Source organism: Boleophthalmus pectinirostris, unplaced genomic scaffold (assembly GCF_026225935.1).
Source record: "Boleophthalmus pectinirostris isolate CB_2022bp ecotype Guang Dong unplaced genomic scaffold, ASM2622593v1 HiC_scaffold_5, whole genome shotgun sequence".
Taxonomy (NCBI): Eukaryota; Metazoa; Chordata; class Actinopteri; order Gobiiformes; family Gobiidae; genus Boleophthalmus; species Boleophthalmus pectinirostris.
Window position 1 is genome coordinate 36,910,600 of NW_026571404.1, and position 11,102 is coordinate 36,921,701.

An 11,102-nucleotide genomic window follows, 5' to 3' on the forward strand; every position below is an offset into this window, starting at 1 on the left:
AGACCTGATTTAGTGTCTGGCAATGAGTGGAATTACTGAAAAAAAAAAAAAAAAGTGTGTCAAAATGTGAAAACAGGAAAATACCTCTGTGTAATCCATTTGTTTCAACAAAGTAACTGTAATCTAATTACCACTCACTTAAACAGTAACTGTAACTGAATACAGTTACTCATCATTTGTACTCTGATTACATAACTCTGGTACATGTAATCTGTTACTCCCCAACACTGGTGACAGAGTCGCCTTACCTAAACACGCCCCAACCAGCCTGCACCACCTGCCCACCTGTTTTCATTCACTCCACACTGGTTCTCTGCTCTGTTGCTCTCTCCCCGTCTGTCCACTCCGGTCCCCGCTACATATTGTCCATCCGCTCACCACCGCAGAAGCCTTGGGTGCACAAATCATTCACATCCATAACTTTGTCTTCCATCTTCCTCTCCCCAGTGTCCATCTCCCGTCCTCACGTCCCACTGGCAAACAGAGCACCGATCTGTCACTTCCTATTTCCGTTTTCGTGCGAGGGACATTAGCATCTGACGTCATTGTGACGTCATCACCAAAAAACATGGTTAATAATAAAATATTAATTTTTCATTTTCTATTGCTGCTACAGGCGCAGAGATATGGCCATATAATTTACTGTATGTTTCTGTATTGTTCCTTATTTCATTGTAATCATTAACTTGGGTTTTAAGGGTGAAAACCCACATTTTGGGAGTTAATTGGCTTGGGGGAGGAGTCATGGGGTATAAAAGAGGGCCACTCTCCCTCCCACAGTCACTTTAGACCTGGACCTGCACGTGGAAGGTAACATGTTATAGATTTAAGCATAGTTTTGCTGGTGTGTGTATATATTGTAAATACCTTTTCTTTGTTGTTTCACTATTTTTTGTATATAACACTCTTCAAACAATCAAAACATCCTTCTGACTACGCCATCGTTATTGCACTAAAACAGAACCCGTCACAACATCACAAAGTGGAACAGAGAGTTTTCTGTTTGAGAGAAAAACTCAGCCTAAATGTGCAGGGTTTGTGTTCATTTGTGTGAATGAAACAAAACACAACTGCACGTCTGTGCTGAGAAAACAACATTAGAACAGATCAGAAAACAGTGTAATATGGGCCCTTTAATCAGTGCTAGTGCAGCCTCTGCAGCTCACTGAGTGTGTATACATACACATCAGTATCCTGGTTATGTGACGTTCATATCCCTGTGAACATGATCAAATGAAGTATCCTGGTTTCTTCACATAATCTTACAAATGCACAAACACAAAATTTAACTTAATTTAAATGAATAAACCAGGAAAAATACAAACCATGAGCTCCTTTAGCAGAGGAAACTCAGGAGGTTTAACCAGCGGTGAGGAGCTGTGAGATCTCCCATAATCCACTGCACACATCAAACCCAACAGATTCTTCATTAAAATCTTCTGATAAATAAACTCAACGTTACAACATATAAACCAGAACCACTGTAGAAACACATCAGCAGGTTTGATCATATAATTCATCTTTGACACATTTGTTTACGTTTTACAGAGACGAAACTTAAGACCACATGGCTCATTTGCATAAACTGTTAGCGCTGATAAAAACAGCTCTTTCTTTGTGCGCTGATGTGGTTCAGCCTCTTTCGGACTAAAGGACACAACTCAGTGGATTATATGTGTTCTCTCTGTGACAGAAGAGGTGCTAATGATGGTGAGTGTGTTCTGTGTGTATATTGTATAGGAGATGTTTCATGTTTAACTTTTCAGAGATCATACGTGTGCAGATTGTACTTGTGCAGGTTTAGTGCAGCTCCTTATTTTACAGTCATGTATGGTCACTTTATTTATGTTGGTCACTTTATTTATGTCACTACTGTTGTGGTGAAAAGCAGTGTTGGGAGTAACGTGTTATAAAAGTAGTGAATTACTGTAATGCATTGCTTTAATGCAGTAATGTTTCGGCATTACAGGGAAATTGGATTGATTAATGTGGTGGTTTTTTTCTTCATATAAATTCACTAAAATCACAGCGATATCAGCAGTGGTGAAACACCAGAGACGCGCCCACGTAGACCGTCAGGTGACCGTGGATCGAAAGGACCGACACAGAACTCCGTGCTGTTTAGACCTGGTTTAGACCTGGGTCAGTTCTGGTTTAGACCTGGTTCAGTCCCTGGTTCAGTTCTGCTTTAGACCTGGTTCGGTTCTGGTTTAGACCTGGTTCAGTTCTGGTTTAGTCCTGGTTCAGTCCTGGTTTAGTCCTGGTTCAGTCCTGGTTTAGTCCTGGTTTAGTCCTGGTTCAGTTCTGGTTTAGTCCTGGTTCAGTTCATATACGGCACAAAAGTTCAGCATCTTTGCAGTTATTTTGGTGAGAATAAGTTAAAGTAATGCAATAATAATGTAATGTCTTACATTTTAAATGCAGTAATATTGTAATGTAACAAATAACTTTGAAATGACAGTAATAAGTCATAAAATAACGCATTCGTTTTAAAGTAACTTGCCCAACAGTGGTGAAAAGACTGGAAAGTGTTTTTTGGACACATGCACACTCAACTTTATGTTTCACTATTCTGGATACTGGGACCAGTGGACTCACTGTGCCACTGTATCCAACAGATCAGTGTGTGGAGGCAAAACAACTTTCTCCAGCTAAACTCTGACAAGACTGAAGTCATAGTGTTTGGTCCACAGAAACAAAGGGACAGTGTCAGCATCACCTCCAGTCTCTCTCTCTAAAACCTTCAAATCAGGCAAGAAATCTCGGGGTAATAATGGACTCAGACTTGAACTTTAACAACCACATCAAATCAATAACATCTGCAGCCTTTTACCATCTAAAAAACATAGCAAAAATCAAAGGTTTACTGTCTAAATCAGACTTGGAGAAACTTATCCATGCGTTTGTCTCCAGTAGGTTAGATACTGTAATGTTCTGCTCACTGGTCTCTCCAAACGAGCTGTGAGACGCTGCAGAACATCCAGAACATCCAGAACATCCAGAACATCCAGAACATCCAGAACATCCAGAACATCCAGAACATCCAGAACGCTGCAGCTCGGGTCCTGACTCGAACTAGGAAGTACGAGCACATGCGTCCTGTGCTCAGGTCTCTGCACTGGCTCCTGTGGCTCAGAGACTTTAAAGCAGCTCTGCTTGTACAAGTGTCTCCATGGCCGAGCACCAAAGTCCATCTGTGACATGTTAGTGTCATATGAACATCTCACACTCTGAGGAGCTCAGGGACCAGCCTCCTGCTGGTGCCCAGAGTCACGACTAAACAAGGGGAGTCAGAGTTTCAGGTTCATGCAGCTAAAACCTGGAACAGTCTGAACATGTGAGACAGACTCTTCTGTGACGCTGTTTAAATCCAGACTCTAAAACATTTCTGTTTAACTGTGCAAATAACTGAAAGGTTTTCATTCCGCACTTTTCTCTCCAATTTATGTCTCTCTTTTTTAAATTTTAATCTTGATGATTATTTATGTTTTGATTTGTTTTTATTATGATTTTAATGTATTTCTTCTTGTGTAAAGCACTTTGAATTACTTTGTGTACGAATTGTGCTGTACAAATAAACTTGCCTTGCCTACTGCGTGTACATGCCACAGTATCCCAGTTACTATCAGAATATACCAGCTACAGTATCCCAGTTTCTGATAACTGGGACACTGAAACAGGGGTACTGCGTTTACATGCACCATGAAGAAACCGGGATACTCAAAAAACTCACTCATGACTTAGATTTAGACTTGAACAAACTTTATTTAATCCACAAGGGAAATGATTTGGAGACAGTAGCTCACACATCACATTATATTACAATAACAGATTAACAAATATGAAAAATGGTAATAAGATTATTGAAGGAAATCAAGTCAAAAGTTTGGACATGTTAAAGGAATCCTTTGGCTTAGAAAACAAGGACTTCTACAGGTACTTACAGATAAGAAGTTATTACAACCAAAACATTAAGCAAAGCAATGCTGATCACTATAATCCTCTGATCCAAATGTTTATTAAGGCATGTGAATCAGAACTTTCAAGGAGAATAATAACTAAACTGTATAAATGCATTAATAATCTGGCCAACCACTCCACTAAATATATCAAAAATAAATGGGAAAAGAAAGGTCATTTTACAGTGACAGATGAAGAATGGGAAAATATATATATATATATATATATATATATATATATATATATATATATACATCTCAATGGAGGAGCACAAAATCACATATCTGGAAAGAATCTGGGTGGAAAAATATATGACGTTTTTTTATAACACCAAACCAAAGTGGCCACTATTCACAGGGAAATCCAGGTGTTGGAGAAACTGTGGCTGCCGAGACGCCCGTCAGTACCACGTGTTTTTAGACTGTCATGTGATCCATAAATACTGGACAGAAATCAACAAAGCATTGCGAACTATCTTCAATGTGACTATTCCACTCGACTTCAGAACTCTGTACCTGGGCCTCAAAACCCCTGCCATGGACACAATCACTGGATATCTCTGGAACATTCTTCTGGCGGCAGGAAAAAAGGCTATTACAAAAAAAATGGATGACACAAACTGCACCGTTAATCAAAGACTGGTCAGAAATTATAAATGAAATTAAGAAAATGGAAAAAATAGCATTTGGACTTAATTTGAAAATGGACCTCTTTTGACAAATTTTGGACTAAATGGGACTCATATGCTGGATAGACAGTGTTGGGGAGTAACAGATTACATGTACCGGCGTTACGTAATCAGAGTACAAATTATGAGTAACTGTATTCAGTTACAGTTACTGTTTCAGTGAGTGGTAATTGGATTACAGTTACTTTGTTGAAATAAATGGATTACATGGCGGTATTTTTATGTTTTCACATTTTGGACTAAACCAAGTCTAAACCAGGACTAAACCAGGACTAAAACAGGACTAAAAGGGACTAAACCAGGACTAAATCAGGACTAAACCAGGTCTAAACAATATGACACTAACAGTAGGTGGACATACTTTAAGACAGCAGTGATCTCATATAAAAACCATTTCTCTATCAATATTTTTTTTTTTATCTGGTTAAGGAAAGACTGAGCTTTTTATTGTCTTTTAACAGACAAAATATCTTATGTTCAGATTCTGGTCTTTGATTCTCAACAGCAAACAAATGTCTGTTCATGGAGACTTGGGCTCAACAGACAATTTGAAGTTTTAAAAAACATGACAATATCAAGTAATCCAAAGTATTCAGATTACGTTACTCACTTTAAGTCATTTAATGGATTACGTTACAAACTACATTTTGAGGTCTGTAATCTGTAATCTGTAGGGGATTACATTTTAAAAGTCACCTTCCCAACACTGTGGATAGGATGTGCCGTAACATTATTTAAATTTAAATGTGATATAAAAACATCGGATGCTGTCTGTCAAATTTGTTTTCTCTCTATGTCATGTTCACAGTTTTGTGTTATGTGCTGTTTACCTTTTCATCAAAAGTAAAGAAAAATAAAAAAAATAAAGAAAAATGGTAATAAAATTTCTAAGTAAGTAGCAATAAAAAGAGATTGGTATAAATGAGACATAAATGATATAAATGTGTGTACAGTAATTAAAAACAATATTGTAATATGATGAATAGAGTATATCAGAGTTATCTACAAGACGTCAGAAGGAAACTCTGGAGTTTCTGAGCTTCAGGAAGAATGACCCGTCCTGTCCAAATACTGAGAAAAAGCTGAAGTACCTTTTAAATCAGCAGCACCTCTTCTTCTCAGCCGTAAAAGCCCTGGCTCGTCCTTCTCCTTTACACTCTCCAGTGGCACATTTACCCTTTTTCCAAACGTTTGACTTTATCGTTTGGTGAAACCTGCACAGACCGTCCCTTCATCTTTCCTGGCTCTGGTATTGTCTTATTACTGGAAGAAGCTCTTATGGCCGTGTGTATTTTTCTATTAGGCTGCGAATAGCTCCCCGGGGACTTTGTTTTTGCCATCAGGTGCTCAGGTCCAGCGGTCATATAAAGCGGAGCCAGGGATCTGCTCCAGCCGTGACACGGAGCCAGACGTGCGCAGTGACAACCAGCCTGCAGCCCCTCCGCTTACATAAGAGCTGCACAAAAGGCTTTTCAGGCGCTGTTGTGCAACCCGGATTCTCCGCTGCATCTCTGGTGGCTTTCGAGAATGGTTCAGATGTTTTTGTAAGTGCGGGTCAGAAGAACAACATCCTAAAGCGTGTTTGAACTTCGGGGTTTGGACTGTTTTGCAAGAGACTTTGATGCGCTTCAGCAGACAGAACCGACAGTTCATTAAACTACAGACAAGTAAATAGTGGAAACAAAACAATTCTTTACAAACAGTGATATTTTTTAAAAGTTCATTTTAAACATAGTACAAATTTAACACAACACGACAAATTGGAATTCAAATACGGGATTCAACTAAACCAAATTAAAATCACACAAAACCAAAATTACTAATGCCAAACCAAACATGAATCAACCCAAAACAACCAGATGAATTCCAGATTTCAGTACCCAAAGTGCTACACTGGAAAAAAAAAACAATATCTAGGTGAGTTAAAATGACTTAAATTAAGAACATTTTACATTTATTTAGAGTAGATTCAACTTTATGAGCAAAATTATCTACCAAAGTGTGTTTTTGTTAATTTAAGCAACATTTGATTTTCTTTTATCTTATTTTAAGTGTAGGAAGATGTATTTTCATATTTTAAGTATAAAAAAATCTAGGTCAGGTATCAGAATGCACCAGACCAGGGCTGCTCCCACTTTTTCAGTATGTGAGCTACTTTTAAAATGATCTACCACCTAATACAAAAATGTTAAACATATATTTATTTGTAAATGTATTATGAATTCTTTCATGTACAACACATTTTGAGGTATCTTGCATAACGTCATGAGGTAATACTGCACAACACAATTCAACTTTTTACATGTTCATAATGACTTGAATCAGAGGTGCCCACACTTTTTCAGCATGTGAGCTACTTATAAAATGTCCAAGTCAAAAATGATCAACCGACTACAAAGTCAAGTAAACTGTACTGGACTTAAAGGTTGTATAGAGGATTTTCCAAGGAACGAGAAATCCAGCGACTGTTTGTCCTTTTTCAAATGTTGCGCATGCGTGAAACCCCCCCCCCCCCCACAGTCCCTACGTAGAAACGCCTCCTCCTCCTCCTCCTTACGCCAAAACAGGTTTGTTTACAGCCGGTGACTGCACATGACTTGTAAACAACTAACTACAGTGTTGGTTAGGCAAGACGGAGAAGTGAGGAGCGGGGAAGCGGTTGTGCGGACATTTCGTCGCGGACGAGAAGTGAGGAGCAGGGAGAAGAGTGGAGCAGGGAGAGAGGAGAGGAGAGGAGAGCGGTGCGCGGAGATTCCGTGCCCGGAGAAGTGAGGAGCAGGGGGAAGAGCGGATCGGGCAGCGGGACAGGAGCAGGAAAGGGGTGCAGAGAAGGTTGCGCGGAGATTCTGTGCGAATGAACTAGTTACAACACGCAGCAGCAAGCGGACTTTTCTTTGCCTTGAAAATGACGTTTTCAAACATAGGATATCGCTTTCGTGTCCTGAAAAACGTTTGATAGCTCTTGGAAATAAAGTACGTTTTCATAATAAGCAGAAGTACCTGTCCAGGAGTAATTTGTGGACAGTGCGTCAGTCTTTAGACCCTGCGTCTGCTTCAGTCGCGCCATCGCTGGAATGAATCTATAAGAATCACCTTAGTTTGGCTTCACTGCTTTTCCCCTTGTCTTCTTCTTTCAGCGACCTCAAAAACGGACTTTCAAAAAAAGCCGCTAAGAACTGTTGCGTTGGTGGAGTAAACAGCGTCTGTGCGGTTTGCGTCTGTGAACTGTGTGACAGTCGTATAACCACGTACCGGCGACGCGCAGGCAAGTCAGTTACGCTAGAAACGTAGGGAGATTAATTGACAGCCTGTCAGCTCACAGATAACGAGGCAGTGTCGTTATCTATTGGCAAATGTTTAGCCCCACCACGTCCAGAGTTGATGAATTTTTATTCTCTTTTTTTTTGGTCATCATAATTACAAGGCTACTGCACTCTATAATCTATCATTGACAACTTGAAACAAAAAAAAATCCTCCATACAACCTTTAAGAGAACTTTCAATAGCACTTTACACAAAACTGAAAAAAGTGAAGACAGTGATTAGGATTTTTAAACCTGTTTTTCCAAGTTCCTAACTGGAGTTACATGGTTAGTACAAGTTTTACAGTGGGATTTAGCCTCTGCACATTTACCAAACCAAACCCAGATGTATTTGTGCATGTTTATTAGGCAAACTTCAGCCACATGTCGCTGTAGATCTGCTCTGTGCTGTTGGCTCCTCTGTGCCAACACTCTAACATACATTTAGATCAGTTTTTGTTTCGCGTTTTGTCTTGTCCTTCTAATCTGCGCATTGTGGCAGGAGCCTGTGCACTTTACGTGGGGAAGAGCGAGAGCGTGAGAAGGTGAGGAGCGGTGCGCTGACGTGAGCAGATGGACAGGTAGGATGTTTTAAAAAAGTTGAACCTGCCCTGTGATACACGCTGTACACGAGGACTAACGCTGTTATGGACAAGCCGCGCGCAGGGAGTGTGTGTGATTGTGATGTGCCGCACAGTATCCGCGTGTTCCAAATGGCACACAGGCTATAGTGAGACGCTCCGCACAATCCCGCACCCCGGAACAAGTTTATTACCAACAGCAGCGGCCGTAATGTGACCGCACTTGTCCAGTGTCAGACCTCGAGTGAGAGACAAGACCGAGTCCAAACTTGATAGAGTCCGAGATGAAACACGGCGATCTACCCACACGACCTTAGAGATCGACGTATTGAGCACCTCTGCACTAGACGGTTCACAAAAACCCCAGAAGTGCAGGTTCGGGCACCAGCCAATCAGTGAAGAGTCATACATTCTGTGTTGTCAACGATTCCTGAGATCCCAGGATTTAAAGCTGGAACAAAGAGAATGTTTGGTCAATTTTATCAAGAGGAAAGTGGTTATTGCTCTTCTTCCTACAGGATTTGGCTCATTACATACATCACGACCAAATAGCAGCGATTGGTAAATGAAAAAAAGTACCCGCCTACCGTCAAGCGAACGAATCCTAATGCTGCGAGGTCAGAAGGTTTCTACAAACTGAAACCAGCTGATGAATCAGGCTAGATCATTTTACTTGTCAAGTGAAATGTACTCAAATCATGATAAAACTTTTTAAAATCAAGTCAACTTAACATGACTAGATTTTGTTTTTTCCAAAGTAGTGCTGTGCTGTGCAGATACAAAAAGGTGCTGTAGTTGTAGCTGTTGAGGTAATAAATGTTTAAAGTGCAAGGTGCAATCTCTGTGAGGACAAGTAAGTTGCAGGTCAGATCTGAGCTCATTTGAAACTGCAGTGGTCCAACATTATTCTGCACTTACCTAAACTTTCCAAACATATTAAATCTTACATTATTGAGACCAGAGTGGAGTTTTGCCGTTATTCGGGATATATTACAGTCTGAAATGAAGACAGGTACTAAATACACTGTCAATCTGAGCAAATAAACTTCACTGCGTAACTTTCCTGCCACCTGTTGTTTCCATGGAGACAGAACTTTGCATGTAATGGTAGAAAAAGTGTCAAATGTTTTCATGTGGACGTTTTCTTGAAAATGGGTCAAACATGCCTGAAATGTTCCACAGTATGAAATTAGATTAATAAAACTCCATGGAAACAAGCACGCAGCACCACCAGGTCAAGGTACAGGTCAGATCTGTGGAGTGGGCAGACCGCTCACAGTAAAGGCTGAATTATAGTTACTCAACGCACCGCCATCGTCTTGTCGCCGTCGTTTTTGATTGACGGATCTGCGTCGAGGTCTGTGCACCGAGAAGTAATTCACCACCACAACGCTAGGACGGAATGATGAAGCGGGAAAGTGGAGAACCGGAAATGTCTGCGTCGTTTTCCCTGCTGTCTGCGTCGGTTCAACTTGTACTTACATGTTGGACGCGCACGTTGGTCGACACAGACGCTCTGCACACGGGGTTCTCGGCAATACAGACTCTCTGCATCGCGACGCAGACGATTTGACGCACAAAAAGAAATTGGGCTTTAGTGTGCACGATTCCCAAGGTATTTTTTGCAATAAAGACACTTGTAATGCTGCTAACTGTAGGCACTGCTCTGTCTGATGCTTTGTTAGACTTTATTCAGTGCTTGATTTGAACCCAATCTGACCATAAAAAAACGATTTGCTCGCATTGGCCAACAGTTTTTCAGATAATCACATTTACCACTTTTTGTTGAAAATCAAACTTTTCAACAGAACCATGAATGCTTTTATTGATTACAGGCTCCTGAAATAATCATCATAATAATCATAATCATAATCATAATAATCATACTAATCATCATAATCACAATAAATCTGTATTTATAAAGCACTTTTTAAACAAGTTTTACCAAGTGCTGTACAAGCTGCAGTGAACAATAAAAATAGCTCACAGAAGGAACATGATGCAAACAACTCAATTAAATAAAGTTAATCAAATCAAATCAAAACCAAATAAGGAATAAAATCAAGCTAAAACTAGTTAAAGGAAGAACAATCGGGTCTGGTCAAGTGGTAACGGAGGGAAACAGGGGCAGATTTTTGACATTCAAATGTCTCTTATTCAGAAACTAGAGGAACTATTGAAATAAGTAAAGTATCAGAATGTAGGAAAGAGTTACACTCCAACAGGGTCAAGTTAAACCTGTGATATTCTTTCAAGTTGTTGACAAAAAATTAAAAAAAACTCATGTCGGTAACGGAGGGAATGAAATATGCAGCACTTTTTGGGCAATAAATCCAAACAGTGATAACTCTTGGTTCTCACTTCCATATCCTTAACAAACTGGTTTGAATATTTGCTTCATATAGTTTTCTACCATATGGTACAAGATTAGGTTGAAAAACCTCTTACTTTTTGACTCATGAGATTTTTTATTAAGAAAGGTCATGGTAACGGAGGGAAAAGTAACGGAGGGAAAAAAAAGTAGAAGGTGCAGGATTTTACATCATTTGTCACTTTTTTTTTTCTGAATAC